Source organism: Lagenorhynchus albirostris, chromosome 20, assembly GCF_949774975.1.
Source record: "Lagenorhynchus albirostris chromosome 20, mLagAlb1.1, whole genome shotgun sequence".
NCBI lineage: Eukaryota > Metazoa > Chordata > Mammalia > Artiodactyla > Delphinidae > Lagenorhynchus > Lagenorhynchus albirostris.
This window is the reverse complement of record NC_083114.1, coordinates 30,468,209-30,487,561: the sequence shown is the minus strand read 5'-3', so window position 1 is coordinate 30,487,561 and position 19,353 is coordinate 30,468,209. Positions and strand designations below refer to the sequence as shown.

The 19,353-nt window shown below is 36.7% G+C and overlaps 1 protein-coding gene and 1 non-coding gene across 2 annotated transcripts in view; both read right to left on the bottom strand.

Moving 5' to 3' along the window:
• PPM1E (protein phosphatase, Mg2+/Mn2+ dependent 1E) overlaps positions 1–19,353 on the bottom strand; it is a 192,210-nt gene that overhangs the window by 79,655 nt on the left and 93,202 nt on the right. The window lies entirely within an intron of this gene.
• LOC132512401 (U6 spliceosomal RNA) lies at positions 11,678–11,784 on the bottom strand. The gene has a single exon (XR_009538131.1). It is a non-coding gene; the product is annotated as a U6 spliceosomal RNA (small nuclear RNA).

Genomic DNA, 19,353 nt, shown 5'->3' with positions numbered 1-19,353 from the left:
AATAAAAACTGAACAAGCTAATAATTAACCCTAGGCAGAAGGATGGGGTGGCATCTCTACATCTATGGATGAACATGTAAGAGTTTCAGGGTAACTTATTAAGATTTTCATTTGCATTTTATTCGCCATTTATTTCTTCCTTCCCCATTCTAAATAGGTAACCAGGTCTTTGGGCTCCGTATTTAATGGAAGATCTTTACTGAATGGAAAATAGAAGTTACTCATGGATAATCTGCCTTCTAACTTTCATTTTTGGGAGTTTGATTTAAAGGCAAAGCTTCTGAAGCCTGTCAGGGACACTGGGAAAAAGCCTCCCAAAGGCAATTTCCCCAGAATGGAAAAGGTTCAGCAATATCAGGCACAGCAGATACCTGAATCCTACTGCATAGCAGTGCTTCAAGGAAATAGCAGGACCACCAAGAAGAATGGCTACACGGAGCACCTTGGGAAGCTATACTCTAGGTCCTGGGGGAGCTCAAAATCAGCAGAGACTCTCATGCACAAACTTGGCCGAAAAGCAGTAATGTCGTCTTACTTTAAGGAACATATGGGCTTTTTAAATAAGAATAGCAGTTAGGGGCTTCCCTGGTGGCGCAGTGGTTAAGAATCTGCCTGCCAATGCAGGGGACACGGGTTCGAGCCCAGCTGTGGGAAGATCCCACATGCCGCGGAGCAACAAAGCCCATGTGCCACAACTACTGAGCCTGCGCTCTAGAGCCCAAGAGCCACAACTACTGAGCCCATGTGCCACAACTACTGAAGCCCATGCGCCTAGAGCCCGTGCTCCACGACAAGAGAAGCCACCGCAGTGAGAAGCCAGTGCACCGCCACGAAGAGTAGCCCCCGCTCACCACAACTAGAGAAAAGCCCGCGCGCAGCAACAAAAGACCCAACTCAGCCAAAAATAAATAAATTTAAAAGGTTAGGGAAAAAAAAAAGAATAGCAGTTAGGATCATGATAAACTGCAGACAAGTGAGCCCATCCCACTTTGTTTTCTTTTAAAAGGCCCTTAAATTCTTAGGTCGGGGAGGAGAAAGGAAGGAAAGAAAGTGAGCCTCATTCTTCTCCATGGGCTCCCATGATGACTAATATGACTCACCATCTTACCAGGTTGGGCAATTCAAAGTCAGATTTATCAGAAATAAAATAATATTACATTTTTTAAAATATGAATTTTTGGTATAAATTATCTAACTAAACATGACAATATGAATCTGTATGTTTCTAATATACTTTAGTATACGTTTTTCATTGTTCATTTTTGTATTATTTGTGCTTCACAGCCCCTATAGCGGAATGATTGAAATTGTTGCATTTTGGAAGTCTAAAAAGTTTTTTTTGGAAGCAAAACAATGATGGCTTTATGAGCAGAACTGATTATGGCTGTTAATAAAAAGTTCCTCATCATAAGAAGTATAATACTGCAAGATAAATTTATAATTTAGATTAAGGGATTACAAACAAAACATCTGAAGGCGTGGGAGAAAAAAGCAATCTCATTAAGTGTTCCCTAGAAAGGCGTATACATAGAAACTGACGACAAGACTACTTTCATCCCACATGCTAGACTAAATGAATGATATTTTGTTAAAAATCAAACAAACACAAAACCACTGAAGGATCCCTAGCATCCTAAAATCTACCCATATATAAGGCTTATCTGGGAAAGATAAATACAAAATTCAGGGAAGTGCTTCAGTGGGAGGGAAGGGGCAGGCACAGGATTAAGGAAGGGCATGTAGAGGACCTTCAACTTAGATTTGCAAGGCTTAGTTTTAAAAAAATCTTTAAATAAATATAGCAAAACATTAAATATGGGTCATGGGTTTATGGGGTTTTGCTTTGTTCGTTTTTCAATACTAGTCTGTATTTTTGGAAATTTCAAAATCAAAATGTAGCATAAGCATGTATCCTAATTTTTTCCTGAGTATAAACCTTCTCCTCTGCAGTTTAGAATCAGGATAGTTTGATACAGAGCCTAGTGCATTACTGTGCTCAGTAAGTCCATGTTTGCACAGAACTTTAAAAGGTAATAAAAAAAAAAACTGATTGGTTCATTATTCATGCCTTTCCAAATACAGCAGCTTCATCCAAATGAAAAAAGAACCAATAAAAATAGAGATAACAAGAGATATTCACTGGTATAAAATGTGTAACGATTTCCACTTCAATATAGTCTGCAATTTTGAATTAAGACAGACCCATTTGCAGAGAGATTTAATTGAGTTATTCAATTACAATTTATTTAATTTTAACTATGTGAAAGACCCTATGTTAAGTACTAAGGATACAGAAATGAATGAGAAAGGATCCCTGTTCTTCAGGAGCTCATAGCCTAAAGAATCCTGAAAAATATTAACATAAAATGTAATAGATGTTATAAAAATGTACAAGGCGATATGAGATCACTCCATGAGTACTGGAGGGAAGGCTAATTCTGTCTGAGAGAGCTGGGAAAGGTTTCAGAGATAGGATAATCTTTAAGATGGAACTTGAATAATGAGTAGAAGGTCAAGAGATAGAAAAGAAAGGAAGATGTGCTTCAGGCAGGAATGAAAAAAAAAAAATATATATATATATTAGGTCCATATTATTCAGAGTCTCTATTTGCAAATCCACCTATGTACTCACTAAAATTTACTTGTAACCCTGAAGTTACTGTTTTCTCGGTCATTTATGGACATACACAGAGTGACAAAAAATTTGAGTTGCCTCAAGCACGCACTCCAAGATGAGGTCAAGCAAGGCAATACTCACTACTCTGCCTTCTTGTTTCAGCTTTCATACTGTTAAAAAAGTGTTCTTTTCACAGTCTATTTACTGCCACATCTGTCTCATTTTTGTGCTTTGTGTTGGTGATTCTGCTGTTTAAAATGGTCCTCAAGCATAGTGCTGAAGTGCTAACCAGTGTTCCTAAGCACAGGAAGGTTGTGTTGTGCTTATGGAGAAAACAAGCATATTCGATAACCTTCATTCAGGCGTGAGTTATAGTGCTGTTGGCTGTAAGTTCAATGTTAATGAATCAACGCAAACACACATAAAATGAGGTGTATCGAATGGTTGATGAAAACGTTGTGAGAGGCTCACAGGAACCTAACTCTATATTTCCCCTAGGAAATACGGCTCATTATTCACTAATTCAGTGTTTGTGGTGACTTTATAGAACATAACTACTGTGAATAATGAGAATCAACAGTGTGTGTGTGCATTTGCGTGTATTCATTAGTTAACAAAATATTTCTTTGAATAAAAGTTATTTATAGGAACCACTGACTACTTTGATTAGATACACATAGCATAGTACCTTGTCTTGAATAAGTAATGAATAATTAACTATAATAAAGATAACTGACAGCTTATTATGCATACTTACAGTCTTTAAAGACTTTAAATAGCATAGATATTATGAGGCATTTTGAAGTTTCTAGTAGGGGGCAAAAAGACCTTGCTTTAAAGATAGCTAAAATATTTGCAACCACTTAAGAGATGGAGTAGAAATTTACAGAAGCAGATGTGGCATAATTTTACTGATTTAGTTATTTCTACAAGGTATTATTGTGGATAATGGTAAAAGCAGTATGGTAAAAACTATGCATTAGAAAAATCCCAAGATTATTTTTAACAGTTTCCTCAATCAGTTAACAGAACTGAACTATTACTTTCCCAAAGTGATTCCAATGAGCAAAAAACATAGAAGATCCCACACACAAAGTAGCTCATTATAATAAAAAAGAAGCAGGTAATATCCTTTAACAGTCTTGTTGCTATAAGGTTAATCTTTACAGAAAGGTAGAACAAGTGAGTTGTACTGTTTAATACTTTATGAAGACTTTTCTTAACATTTACATTTCATGTAATTAATTATACCAATAGCTTTGAAGCACATACTTTAAAAATTCACATTTTCTTTCATTAGAATAAAGAAAACGAAAAACCAAAATGAACCTAAAAGAACACATACACACTTGGGCCATGATGTCATAAATCCTTATCTGATTGAAAAATGTTATATTTTAAGTTTATAATGCCACGTTTTCCACCTTTGGTAAATGGCCTGCATCTTTTAAATTATATTCAACAGTTCTACAATTAAGAGCTACATCTTACACATTTTAAATATTCATTTATAGTTTGGGTAGATAGTTTTCAGAAGCTAATGAGATTGACAATGCTAACAGATAAAAGTCTTCTGATAATTTCAAATTCTATTTAAAAATACAGAAAAGCAGTAAGGATGAAAATCACTGTTTAAAGAGGTCAGAAGAGAACAAGAGATCAACATCCCATAATGCAAGAAAAAATAGTACAAGTTTTCATTTTTGTAATAGATAGTAATTGTAAAGCCAGTTCCATGGATTTCACTCACTTATAGATAATGCTTAAATTTGTATCTCCAGTCATACCTCTCTTCTGAACTTCAGGTTCTTATATCCAACCACACATACTCAGTATTTCTACTCAGATAGGTGCCACATCTGAATGTGTCCAAAACCAACCTCTTGATTTTCCCTTAAATTTAAGCCTGCTTTTTCCCCAAGCCTTCTCCATCTTAGTAAATGGCAATTTCATTCTTCAAATTGCTAAAACCAAACTCCTTGGATTTATCCTTGACTCTTTTCCTTTCTCATATACCACATAAACAAATCCTACTGTTTCTTCCTTCAAAATATATGCAGAACTTGACCTTTTCTTACTGCATCCAAGATTACCTCTTTGGTCTAAGCCACCATCATTTCTCACTTGGGCAACTGTGTTAGCCTATAAACTGCTCTCACTTTTTCTACCTTTTTTCCTTCATACTCTAGTTTCCACACAGCATCCAAAGTGATTCGCTAAAAAATAAATCAGATCATGTCCTTCCTCTGCTCAAAACCCTCTATTGCCTTCCCATCTCATTCAGGGAAAAATTCAAAATTCTGATGGTGGTTTATAAGACCCTAGTTGATCTAATTCCCTGCCACCTCTCTGACCTTGTCTTCTTATACTCTTTCTTTCACTTCACTCTAAGTCACACAAATCTCTCTGCTGTTCCTCAAACCTACTAATAAGCATTCTCTCACCTCACTGTCCCTGAACTCCTTGACTCTTCTGCCTAGAAAGCTTTTCACCCAGATACCTACATCACTCACTCCTTCACTTATTTCAGATATCTACTTGATCTTATCAGAGAGGGTTTCCTTGATTAACTCACAAAAAAATAATCAAACTCCCTATGCACCCCTACCCCATCATTCTCTAGTCCCTTATCTTGCCTTTATTTTTTTCTTTATAGCACTTATGAAAACCACCTGACTGAAATATTTAGTGTTTATTTTCTGTCTTTTGCCCATTAGAATGAACTTAAGTTCCTGGAAAGAAGAGGCGTTCTTTGTTTTTGTTCAGGGCTATATCCTTAGGATCTAGAGTAGTACTAGCACATAAAAGATACTCAATAAACATTTGATGAATTATGAATGAAATGAATCCGAATAATAATTATTTTTTGACCCCGGCAGTGTGGCACATGGGATCTTAGTTCCCCAACCAGGGATCGAACCTTTGCCCCTTGCATTGGAGTCTTAACTACTGGACCGCCAGGGGAAGTCCCCAAATAATTATATTAAAAGAAGGTCTCACTTATAAGATCAATAAACCTAAACCTCTACAAGTTAATCTAAAAATTAATAATTATATGCTATAATAATTTTGTTTAAATTTGCTAGCCAGGATACAAAGAGCTTTATATATGCAATGGTTACATTTCTATAATTTAAAGTGTAAATCCCATTTTAAGACCTTTTGAATTTACATTTTAACAGACGATTTTTTAGAGCAATTTAAGCTCACAGCACAAGAGCTCCCTCACACTCTTTGCCTTTATACACACACAGCCTCCCCCACCAACAGTCAAGCCATTCTCTCTAGATTTGTCTCTTCTGGACATTTAATATAAACATAATCACAATTATTTATCCTTTGCATCTGGATTCTTTCACCTAGTGAAAGAATAGCTTTTAAAAATTAAAAGCTTTGGGGGGCTTCCTTGGTGGCACAGTGGTTGAGAGTCCGCCTGCCGATGCAGGGGACACGGGTTTGTGCCCCGGTCCGGGAAGATCCCACATGCCGCGGAGCGGCTGGGCCCATGAGCCACTGAGCCTGCGTGTCCGGAGCCTGTGCTCCGCAACGGGAGAGGCCATAACAGTGAGAGGCCCACGTACCACAAAAAAAAAAAAAAAATTAAAAGCTTTTTTAATTTTTAAAAATAGCTCATTGGTCACCTTGGAAAACAACTCTTTTATTTTTTTGGCTGCGCTGCACTGCATGTGGGATCTTAGTTCCCAGACCAGGGATCGAACCTGTGCACCCTGAAGTGGAAGCGCAGAGTATTAACCACTGAACTGCCAGGGAAGTCCCTAGTATAATATTTTTGAAGTTCTTTCATGGTGAAGTATGTATCAATAGTTTGTTCCTTTTTACTGATAAATGGTATTACATTACATGGACATACCACTTTCATTTTAATTGCTAAATAGTAGTCTATTATATGGATATACCACATATTGTTTAGAGTTGCCAAGGTGGGACCTTATCTTTCTTATGTGTCAGAAAAGAGGAGCCCTCAATGAATGCCAAGAATTAGAATTGATGAGAGGAAGAGGGGAAGTAAAGGAAATAGAATTGTGGTTGAGTAAAACCTGTTCCTAGCAGAGATGGAGAAGTCAAGCACCAGTGAATTATCTGTAGGTAGAGGAACCTGCCCTGGCTGTAAGAATTCAAACTCTTTCCACTGGATCCTATGACCTGAGTTTGTTCACTACTACTTGCTTGCTATAAGGAGGAAGGTGAGGTCATGGCAGCCACCCTCTACATCTATAAGAAGAAAATTGGTCTTTTCTTTCCTGGTGTTAGAGATTGCCAATCCATTATATAATTAAGCAGTATAACTAAAAGCAAGTATAAAATATTTTTAAAATAACATTCATCTGATGACTTCTGGTTAAAAAATGGCAGATCAGGTATATGCATTTAACCCTTCTCCTTATAAAATGACAGCAAAGTAAATTAAAAGATTTAAATCCACAAGGAGAAAGCAACCAAAGAGAAGGCAACAGTAGATAAAATATTTCAATACACTTTTGGAAAAGGGAGAACAAATGGAGGAGTGGTATGTGATTTATTAGGTGGAAGAAACTATAAGCTCAGGGGGTCACTGGTGAGAAGAGAGCCAATTCACCCCCAAAGAACCTGGGAAACACTCAGACTTTGAAGTACCAAGTGGGTGGAGGGGAAGGACAAAATGAAAAAACAGGATGAAAGTGTATGTATGTGCCTGAAATTAATACAACACTGTAAATCAAGTATACTCCAATAAAATTTTTTTTTAAAAAGTGTATGTATGTGAATTGTTGATTCCCCTCCCCACTCCCACATATAGAATGCCAGCAGCTAAATGCACATACTCCAGCCCTGATAAGAGAATGAAAGTTTACCTCTAGAGAAATTGAAAAGGAGTGTTCTAGATCAGGAGACACCTGGCAAGGTAGAGACTAGAAGTGAGACAGAATAAAAAGAAAGGGATTTATCGAAATATCAAATGGCAGGACTTTAATTCCTCTAACCATTCCTCTACCCACCCCGCCCCACCCTTAAACACTTGCATTTTATTGCCCGGGCAAGAAATTTGTAAGGTCTTTTTCTGGAGGAACGGAGCAATCCTAGAGAAAAGTCTTCCTCATAGTGATGTATGGCCATGTCTCCATCCCCAAATGAGGCTACTCACAATAAATCTTCTTACTCCTAAAAAGCTTCTAATCAGTTTAAAACAAATATATACAGACCATCAACAGTCATCAGAAATGTAAGGAAATCATGAAAGATTAAAATCAGATATCAAAAGAGATATTTGATACTTAAAACATAATTGCTGAAATAAGGCATAAAACAGAGGTTGTGAAAATCCTCAGGAAAGTAGAACTAAATATGAAATGGAAAAGTGAAAGAAAAGATAGTTAAAGAACCAATCTAGGGAGATTACTTTTGACTAACAGGAGTTCCAGGAAAAGAGGACAAAGAAAAGAGATGGAAGAAAATAATAACAAATACTTATCAAAGGCAGAGTATATGTGCTAGGCATTGCTCTAAGTGCTGTAAGTAAATTAATTTTAATTAACTAATTAATTCTCCAGTCAGCCTATGAAGTAGGCATTATTATTGTCCCCATTTTATAGATGAGGAAAATTAGGAATGTAGAAGTTAATCTAATAGCTAGTAAGTATCAGAGCCAGAGTTCAAACCCCAGCAGTCTGGTGCCATGACTCACACTCTCAGCAACTATGTACTGCTGCCTCTCTACCAAAGAAATCATATTAAGAGGGCAGGCTAAGACGGCAGACTGAACGTGAACATTCAATTTACTCCCTCCAGAAACTCCACTAAAACACCAGTACGGGGAATTTTTTAAAATACATAATCCCAAAGAATGAGAAGGCAAAGAGAAAAAGAAAACAACAACAACAGATTTTGGGACACCAGAAAGTAGATGATAAGAGTGGTAACTGATTTAGCAGATGAAAGCCAAGTCTAAAACCAACAGTGAGGAAAGCTGAGAACAAACTCAATATATACCACAGAATCCTCTAAACAAACAAGAACTGGCAACACTTAGGTACCTGTAGAACTGCAGGTAAGTGGGGAGTGAGATGGATAAAATAAGAACTGGGTGAAAACGGTTTAAGAAGCTGTTAGATCCCTAGGTCCCCTCTCTCTGTTCTACATGCCTAGGTGACTGCCTCTCCCTAGTTCCCTAATCCTGGCAGAAGTCTGCCACTTATCCCCTGGAGAGGGTAAAACAGGGATTCTTGATTAGGGGACACCAGGCAGTTAAGGGCATAAGTACCATAGTGAAAAACAAAGGGATTAAATGACTTCATGCATAAGTAAATGCTGAATTCTAAGATTAGTGCTCCTCTTCCTCCATTCTATTTAGCCAGACAAATTAGAAAACTTTTTTTTATGAATCTGGGTTAGGGTCAGAAGATTCCCTAACAAATGACACAACCAGGTTATACTAGAATGAAACTCAAAACTCCTATTCTTGTGCTTAGGCCTCCCAATCTTAAGAACAGCCAGCTGAGGGACGTCCCTCGTGGTCCAGTGGTTAAGACTCCACGCTCCCAACGCATGGGGCCCAGGTTCGATCCCTGGTCAGGGAACTAGATCCCACATGCATGCTGCAACTAAGAGTTCACATGCCACAACTAAGGAGCTGGCCTGCCACAACTAAGGAGCCCGCCTGCCGCAACCAAGACCCGGCACAACCAAATAAATAAATAAATATTTTTTAAAAAAAGAACAGCCAGCTGAGATGACAAGATAACCTAAAGGAAGTCTATATATGGAAGACAGAGACCAAAATCAATAAGAGAATACAAAGCAATTAGGTAGAAAGAAATCATGCAAAGAAAATTTTAAGAAAAAAAATATTTCCAAGAGATACTTAAAACAAATTAAACTTTAAGAGAAATATAAAAAGAGGAAGGAACACTTCTAAACTAATTTTATGAGGCCAGCATTGCCCTGATACCAAAGCCAGACAAGGACACCACAAGAAAAGAAAATTACAGGCCAGTATCCCTGATGCACATGGATGTAAAAATCCTCAACAAAATATTAGCAAACCAAATTCAACAATACATTAAAAGGATTACACATAATAATCAAGTGGGATTTAATCCAGGGATTTAAGGATGGCTCAACATCTACAAATCAATCAATATGATACATCACATTAACATAATGAAGGATAAAAATACCATCTTAATAGACGCAGAGAAAGCATTTGACAAAATTCAACATCCATTTGCGATTAAAAAAAAAAAAAACCTCTCAACAAAGTAGGTATAGAGGGGATATACTCAACATAATAAAGGCCATATATGACAAGCCCACAGCTAACATCATCCAGATTAGAGAAGAATAAGTGAAATTATTTGTTTGCATATGACATCCTCTTATATGTAGAAAACCCTAAAGACTTATTTAAAAACTGTTAAGAATAAACAAATTCAGTAAAGTTGCAGGATACAAAATCAATATGCAAAAACTTGGTTGCATTTTTATACCCTAACAGCAAACTATCAGAAAGAGAAACTAAGAAAGCATGCTACAAACTACAAATACACCTACTACTGTATGAATAGCATTTTGAGTGCTTCTTAAGGGCAAAAATGAAACTTGAAGCAAAATAAAATCTCGTGTTCATCATGCAGTTTAAAAAAATGTACCATCCCAACAACAGAAAAACATAAACTCTTTATCCACTGAAGAGATATATACTCATATGTATTCCATGGAGTAATTCTCTTCAGATGAGGTATTTGTAAAATCTCTCTCATTACTGACAGTGCTGATGTGCTGACATCCTCAGGATGTTTCACTGAGATTCAAACTCACTGTATCCCATCTCCGGAGTCTCTTCTTTGATAAGCTGCATTTCCCCCCTTTTGTATTATCCATGATGTTAGTAAGGTTAGAACTAAAACAGACTTAATTACAGTACATTTCAAATAAGTTACTGAATACAGTTCTTTGTTCAGTCAACTCAACTTTGTTCAGTGATTGCCCATGAAAATTACAGGAGTGTTTAAAAACAAGATGAATAGGAGTCTTTTAAATTATGTCTGGGACCAAAGCTTTTCTTACATGGGAATTTATGAGATAACTTATATTTGGAGAATTGATTACAATTTTAGGAAAGTGAACTTTGTTCTGCCATATGGGTCTCAAAATGGCAATACCTGAAACACTGAGATTTACAAGTACAGTATGGAGTCCCCCCTTATCTACGTGGGATGTGTTCCAAGACCCCCCAGCGGATGCCTAAAACCATGAATAGTAGTGAACTCTAGATATACTATGCTTTTTCCTATACATACACACCTAGGATAAAGTTTAATTTATAAATTAGGCACAGTAAGAGATTAACAACAACTAATAATAAAATAGAGCAATAATAATATACTGTAATAAAAGTTATGTGAATGTGGTCTCTCTCTCAAAATATTGTACAAATTTAATGCCTTTTCCATCTTAACTAAGCATTGTATCAAGCACTGTGGCCGTAAAACTAGCATGAATTTGTTTATCTCGCAAAGTAAAACTGAGGATAAGGGGGACCACTGTGTATACTGTACCTGTTCGTTTTTTTTTTTAACATCTTTATTGGAGTATAATTGCTTTACAATGGTGTGTTAGTTTCTGCTTTATAACAAAGTAAATCAGTTATACATATACATGTTCCCATATCTCTTCCTTCTTGTGTCTCCCTCCCTCCCACCCTCCCTATCCCACCCCTCTAGGTGGCCACAAACCACCTAGCTGATCTCCCTGTGCTATGCGGCTACTTCCCACTAGCTATCTATTTTACCTTTGGTAGTGTATATATGTCCATGCCACTCTCTCACTTTGTCCCAGCTTACCCTTCCCCCTCCCCATATCCTCAAGTCCATTCTCTAGTAGGTCTGTGTCTTTATTCCTGTCTTACCCCTAGGTTCTTCATGACATTTTTTTCCCCTTAAATTCCATATATACGTGTTAGCATACGGTATTTGTTTTTCTCTTTCTGACTTACTTCACTCTGTATGACAGACTCTAGGTCCACCCACCTCACTACAAACAACTCAATTCCGTTACTTTTTAAAAAATACGGAACACTTCACGAATTTGCGTGTCATCCTTGCGCACGGGCCACGCTAATCTTCTCTGTATCGTTCCAATTTTAGTATATGTGCTGCCGAAGCGAGCACTGCCTGTTCATTTTGAAACAAAGAATTGCTTCTATAAGAGCCAAGCAAAGAAAGATCAAAGTAAATTTATGAGACCTAACTACAGGTTCAGCCAAGATCAAGAGAGGATATCCTTTGACTCACTTTTGTCCACATTCCTCAAGGCATCAATTTAAACCTTACTTTCTTTCATAAGGTTCTTTTCTCCAAACCTTTTCTTTCCTAGTTGCCTGCTGCTAATTAGACAAATTGATACTGATACAAAGAGCGTATATTATGTAACATATAATACAGAGCTACTTGGTTATAGAGCTACTTGGTAGAAAATGTTGTTTCTCAAGTTCATTATGCTATATTAATTTACTAATCTAAAAGAAATCTGTAGAGCAGTCTTTCAGACCTTCTGTTTTTACATTTATAATTAGCTAAGTAGACAGAAGTTCTATTGTTTTTAGAAATAATAATTTTATGAGTTAAGCACATCAAATTCACGACAGGTTGCCTCTCATGGAAAGAGACAGAAATGAGACAAAGATGGGGTGGGGAGAGGACAAAGGGTAATTTAGCTTTATATAGTCATGTTTTATTACTTTTATTTAAAATTTTTAAATATTGTAATTTCTCAGAATAAAAATTTTAAAAAACTGTGTAGGAACTCATATATACTCCTCATCACAGCCAACCAATCTCCTTTCTATAGGCCGTATAGGAAATCACAATATGCAGAGTTTCCAATGGGGAAAGGCCAGTTACTTTCTCCCACACATCTTTAAAGTCCCAATTATCCAATAAGTCACTGAGAAAATACCCAAACGCTCTCTGAGGTAGTCCAAACCAGATTCTCACTAACTTCTCAAAAGACCCACATAGGCACATATTATTATTGTTAACTGGTATCTCTGAGGTCCAGAATCCACTTCTACCTGAGAAATGACATCTTCATATAGACATCTTACAGCATGAACACTCTGGCATAATTCACCTTATATTCTCAGACATGAAATATTATTTTCATCTGGGGAGATTTCTATAACTATTAGAATCTTCATAGAACTCTCAAAGCTACAAGAATATAATCAGTGATAAAATCATAAAACATTAAGTCTATTTGTTCTTCAGTAGTGAGAGACTGATTATACAAATAGACAATGACCAGATCATATACAACTCTGACACACAGTCTCTTTGGAGGGCAAACAACCTGGGAAGTCAAATCACAATCTCTGCAGCAATCACTTCAGAAGTTAGGATTTGGTCAATGACTGCCAGCTTCCTTTTTTTTTTTTTCCCCCTCCACAGCCCACCACACACTTTCAACTCAGCACCAACCAGAGGACAAATATGCTTCCCAAACCAATTACCTAAGATGATTGGCTTCTAGTTAGCATTTCAGCTTACCCATGCCAGTCTCCAATCAGCGTATCTTTTCTCTTTTTCACCATAAAACTTGCCCCCTCCCATGTGAATCTGCCAAATGTAAGTGATGGTGGTAATTTTCTTGTTACCAATTGTTATTCAATTTCTTTGAATTTATAGCCTGTTTGTTCTCATTCTGGGTGGTCTTTATTTCCACAGTAGTGCAAAAATCATGCAAAAAGAAAACTAACATTATGAGCATTTTATTCTAATCCGGTTAAGATCACACTTCAATCTGGCTGTTAGCTATTGTTCTGTTTGCCAATCAGCTCACCAGAAACAATTTATCTCTTTTGATACATGGTTTTTCATCACTTGAAAGACAAATCTGGAATTCTACTTCAATATTTGATGTTTCAGACTCACATTGGTACAGTTTCTTTCTTGAGAACTGTGATCACTTGAAAATAATAACCTAAGAAAAGACTGTGCTATATTTTAGAAAAACAATAATGCTGGTGGTATAACTTAGAACTAAATAGTGCAGTAAAATATCTGCTGTCAGTCTGTGAATATATCTGCAGAAAACATCAGAGGGTGATTCCTAAATTTTGTTGATATTGAAATGGTAAATCAGAGCAACCTACAAAGAGTTATGAAAATTTACCTGTAGTAAATTGAAGTTGTTTTGGGTAAATCGTGAGTTTACAGCTACAATGGCATAACTAACGTGATTAGAAATTTTAATGACTTTATAAAAAAAAGGTTAAGAATGAAAAATCAAGAGCATTATATTTTCAACCACATCTTTGAGATTTGGTAATAATGTAATTACTTAAGGAAGTAAAACAAAACTCCAAAATGTTCTCAGTTCTTTGTGTGATATTATATACCTGAAAAAAAATTTCAAAATATTTGTTAGAGGAATGAAGTATAATATGTAGGAAGTAGTATTTATAGTAAACATATTGAAGTTTTACCGTAAATTATTTGCTATGATAGGGGAGCTTCCACAAATTATTAGAACAGAAGTTTTATCAAATGTTTTTTTAAACCACAAGTGGCCAGAGAATTGAATAATTTACTGACTTCAATTTTTATTTATCTTTTTTAAACTTCTATTATGTGCTATTCCAGGAAGTTGTTCTAAAGAGCTTCGGAGTAGAACTCTAGGCTTTCTCCTATATAGTTTACAATTTGAATTTTAATGTCATTATTTTGAAAAAATATTCCTATATTGTTAAAAAAAATAAATAGCCCCTTCAGAAATAAGTTCATCTGAAATTCCATTACTAACTCTTAAGAGCAGAGTAATCTGAATAAGCATTTCTACTAAATATTTCTACTAAGATTCACTGCCCTATCTGACAAACCCATTTCTTTCAGTTGCATTCATTATCTTGATAGCTTCGTCTAAGTGTTGAATATTGCTGAACAAAAGACCACAGCCTCAACTGTAGGACAGTAGTAGCTCCAATTAGGAGACAAAAGATCAATTTATGGTTCACATTTGAAAGGAGTGTTGTTATTCCAGAAGATGATCTCTGTATTATATGAAGTGATATACCATTTTAAAGAACTAATCCCATTTGGTTGAAAATCGTGAACCATGACCTGAATTATAGAGGAATAAATATGTAAAATAAATCTAGTTGCTAGGCTGCTATATGCTACCATTGGGTCCTTCCTGAAAATGCTAATTAATGATGACTACCAGAACATACCCAGATATGTACTATGTCAGAAAATTCTAGTAAATTCCTATTTCGTCACACAATTCTCCTATATGATTGGCTACACTAAGACTGGACATTCATACATAGACAAAGCCTATCATAATGGGCAAAGTGACCACGTCATTCCTTGAACGCATAACTAACTTATAGTCTACCTCCGCATCCACAGTTCTTCCATATCTGAGGTTCCACATCCAAGGATTCAACCAACCCATGGATCGTGTAGTACTGTACTATTTACTATTGAAAAAAATCTGTGTATAAGTGGACCCATACAGTCCAAACAGGTTTTGTTCAAGGATCAACTGTACAGGCATACCTTGGAGATACTGCAGCTTCGGTTTCAGACCACTGTAATAAAATGAATAGCACAATAAAGTGAGTCACACCAATTTTTTCGTTTCTAAGGGCATATGAAAGTTATGTTTACACTATACTGTACAGTCTACTAAGTATGCAATAGCCTTATATCTAAAAGATCCATGTACCTACCTAAATTAAACAACACTTTTTTGCTAAAGAATGCTAACCATCATCTAAGCCTTCAGCAAGTCATAATCTTTTTGCTGGCAGAGGGTCCTGCCTCCACGTTAGTGGCTGCTGACTGATCAGGGTGGTGGTTGCTGAAGGCTGCGGGGGCGGGGGTGGCCGTGGCAATTTCTTAAAATAAGACAACAATGAAGTTTTCCGCACTGATTGACTCATCCTTTCGTGAATGATTTCTCTGTAGCATACAATGCTGCTTGACAGCATTTTACCCACAGAACTTCTTTCAAATGTGGAGTCAATCCTCTCAAACCCTGACACTGCTTTATCAACTAAGTTTATGTAATATTCTAAATCCTTTGTTGTCATTTCAACAGTCTTCACAACATCATCACCAGGAGTAGATTCCATCTCAAGAAATCACTTTCATTGCTCATCCCTAAGAAGCAACTCCTCATCTGTTAAAGTTTTATCACGATAGCAGCAATTCAGTCACATCTTCAGGATCCACTTCTAATTCTGGTTCTCTTGCTATTTCCTGCAGAGAAATTCATTTCTAGCTTTTGATTTAAAGTGAGAGACATGTAACTCTTCCTTTCACTTGAACACTTAGAGGCCACTGTATGGTTAATAATTGGCTGAACTTCAATATTGTCTCAGGGAATAGGGAGGACTGAGGAGAGGGAAAGAGGTGGGGGAATGGCCTGTTGCTGAAGCAGTCAGAACACACACATTTATTGATTAAGTTTGCCATCTTATATGAGCACAGCTCATGACGCCCCCAAACTATTACAACAGTAACATCAAAGATTTACTGATCACAGATCACCACAAAAAATACAAGGAAAAAGTTTGAAATATTGTAAGAATTACCAAAATGTGCCAAAGAGACATGAAGTGAGCATATGCTGTTGGAAAAATGGCCCTGATGGACTTGCTCAATGTGCAGTTGCCACGAAACTTCAATTTGTAAAAAATGCAGCATCTGCAAAGTACAACAAAGCTAAGGACAATAAAATGAGCTATGCATGTATGAGAAGCCAGTCTAATAATCTAATGAAAAATGATAACATCCAATAATACTTGAATAAAAGATTATCAGCAGAAATATTTAACTTAAAAAATTTAACCTTTAAATACCATTGGTCTTAGTTCAAACCAAATTGTCTGTAGGATCATGTGATATGCCAGTTAGTATGTTTTTCTTATTCAGGTGCAAATATCACAAAAATCACATTTTTGCAAATGTCCAATATTCCAAAGATTGACTGCTGATGTCTTTTTTTCACTGAATCCTTATAAAATATACTGCCTCTATAAAAGACTCTAGGTAGAAATAAGAATCAACAGTGAAATAAATTCCATTAACACTTTTATGGAAATAAGTTTAATGACAGCCTTCAAAAGCCCCATGTGGAGAGGTGATAAACTATCTTTTAAAGCCCACACTGGGGGGCTTCCCTAGTGACGCAGTGGTTAAGAATCCAATGCAGGGGACACTGGTTTGAGCCCTGGTCTGGGAGGATCCCACATGCCGCAGAGCAACTAAGCCCGTGCACCACAACTACTGAGCCTGAGCTCTAGAGCCCATGAGCCACAACTACTGAAGCCACGTGCCACAACTACTGAAGCCCGCGTGCCTAGAGCCTGTGCTCCACAACAAGAGAAGCCACTGCAATGAGAAACCCGCGCACCGCAATTAAGAATAGCCCCCGCTCGCTGCAACTAGAGAAAGCCCGGGCACAGCAACGAAGACCCAACACAGCCAAAAATAAATTAATTAATTAATTAAATAAAATTTTAAAACTATGTATTTCTGGGCTTCCCTGGTGGCGCAGTGGTTGAGAGTCCGCCTGCCGACGCAGGGGACGTGGGTTCGTGCCCCGGTCTGGGAGGATCCCACATGCCACGGAGCAGCTAGGCCCGTGAGCCATGGCCGCTGAGCCTGTGCGTCCAGAGCCTGTGCTCCACAACACGAGAGGCCACAACAGTGAGAGGCCCACGTACCGAAAAAAAAAAAAAAAATTGTATTTCTTTTCAAACTAAATAAGACACTGAAGGATATATTATATAGGCCAGCACTCATACAATGTTTATTTACATTTTTCTTCATAGTTTTTAATCTCAACTGAACAATTATACCTGACATCACTGTTTTAATCTATAAACATTATACTCTCATCTTTATTAAAACACTTTACTTTCTTCCTTTTAAAGTTTTCCTTATCATTCATGTCCATATACCCATTTGTAATATAAATTACAATTACCTGTAATTCATTTTATACCAGAAATCTTGGTAACTTTTATTTTTTGTGACCACGTCACACATCTTGTGGGATCTTAGTTCCCCAACTAGTGTTCGTACCTGGGTCCCCTGCAGTGGAAGTGTGCAATCCAAACCACTGGACAGCCAGGGAATTCCCAGTAACTTTTTAAATCAACTCATCATACTAGAAAATCTTCACAATAAATTCAAATAATTCAGTACATTTGTAAATATGGATCGTTTGTTTTTAATCTCTAAAATGAGTAAAATTCTCTTATATCTCAGGACGTATATATGGTAAAATAATATTGGAACACACTTCTCAAAAAGTAGTATTTAATTCTTATGGAATGAATCCCCCAAATAATGCATCTCCATATTCAGCCGTAATATGGTATACAGAAACACATGAAAATGCTGTGACAGAAACTACAGTGATTTGCCTAAAACAAATACTTGCAAAACAAACCCTGCCCCTTCCTTTGAAGGTCTAACATTTGTTTAAATTGTATGCTTGGGGCTCTTAGTTATGACTAATCACTTCATACATACCATTTTCCCTATGATCTTCTTTGTTCCACAGGACTATCTTTTAGTTAATCAAAAAATATTTTTACAGTTATAGATTTAAAGACAAACTGGGCATAAAGCAGAGTTTATCATCACCCCCACACACACACATACACACAGTTTCCCCTATTATTACATTAGTATGGTACATTTCTTACAATTTATGAACTAATATTGAAACGTTATTAAGCAGTCCATGGCTTATTTGGATTTCCTTAGTTTTCACATAATGGCCTCTTTCTGTTCCAGTATCCCATTTACGATACCACTTACATTTAGTCACCATATCTGTTTAGGCTCCTCTTAGCTCCTTCGTTTCTTTTTAGGATCTTGACAGTTTTGAGTAGTTCTGGTCAGGTAAATTGTAGGCTGCTTCCCTATTAGAATTTTTGTGATGCTTTTCTCATAGTTAGACTGGGATTAAGGACTTTTGTGAAGAAGGTCATAGAGATTAAGTACCATTTTCATCACATCATATCAAAGGTACATACTATTTATAATGATTTATGACTACTGATGTTGACCTTGATCATCTGGCTGAAGTAGTGTTCATCAGATTTCTCCCATAAAGTTACTCTCTGTGTCTCCCTGTTCCCACTTTCCACACTGTATTCTTTGGAATGAAGTCACTGTACACAGCCCATACTTAAGGAGTGGGGAGTTATGCTCCCCTGCATAATTTGGTATTATTCTGTATGAAGAGATTTGTCTCTTCATCTCCATTTATTAATTTACCCAATTACTCATTTATATCAGTACAGACTCACAGATATTTATTTTAAACTGTACTATATTATTTTTTGTTGTTCAAATGTTTCCAGGCTTGCCCATCAAGAGCGCTTTCAGTTTGTTCCTAACGCTTTTTTTTTTTAAAGCCCTTAAACGCTTCAAAAATTTAAAGCATACCCCCACTAATGGGGGGTATTTATTTTTTTTTAAGCCCTTCCTTACTTTCTGCCACTACAAGACGCTCCAGGCTGATACTGTATATTTTTTGCTTCAAGCACACAACACACAGAGACATATACACACATGGGGAGAATGACATGTAATGATGGAAGAAGACTGAAGTGCTCCAAGGATTGCTGGCACACCACCAGAAGCTAGGCACAGGCAAGAAAGGATTCTCCTCTACAGGTCTAGAGCAGCCCCTTAATTTTGACGTCTACTCTC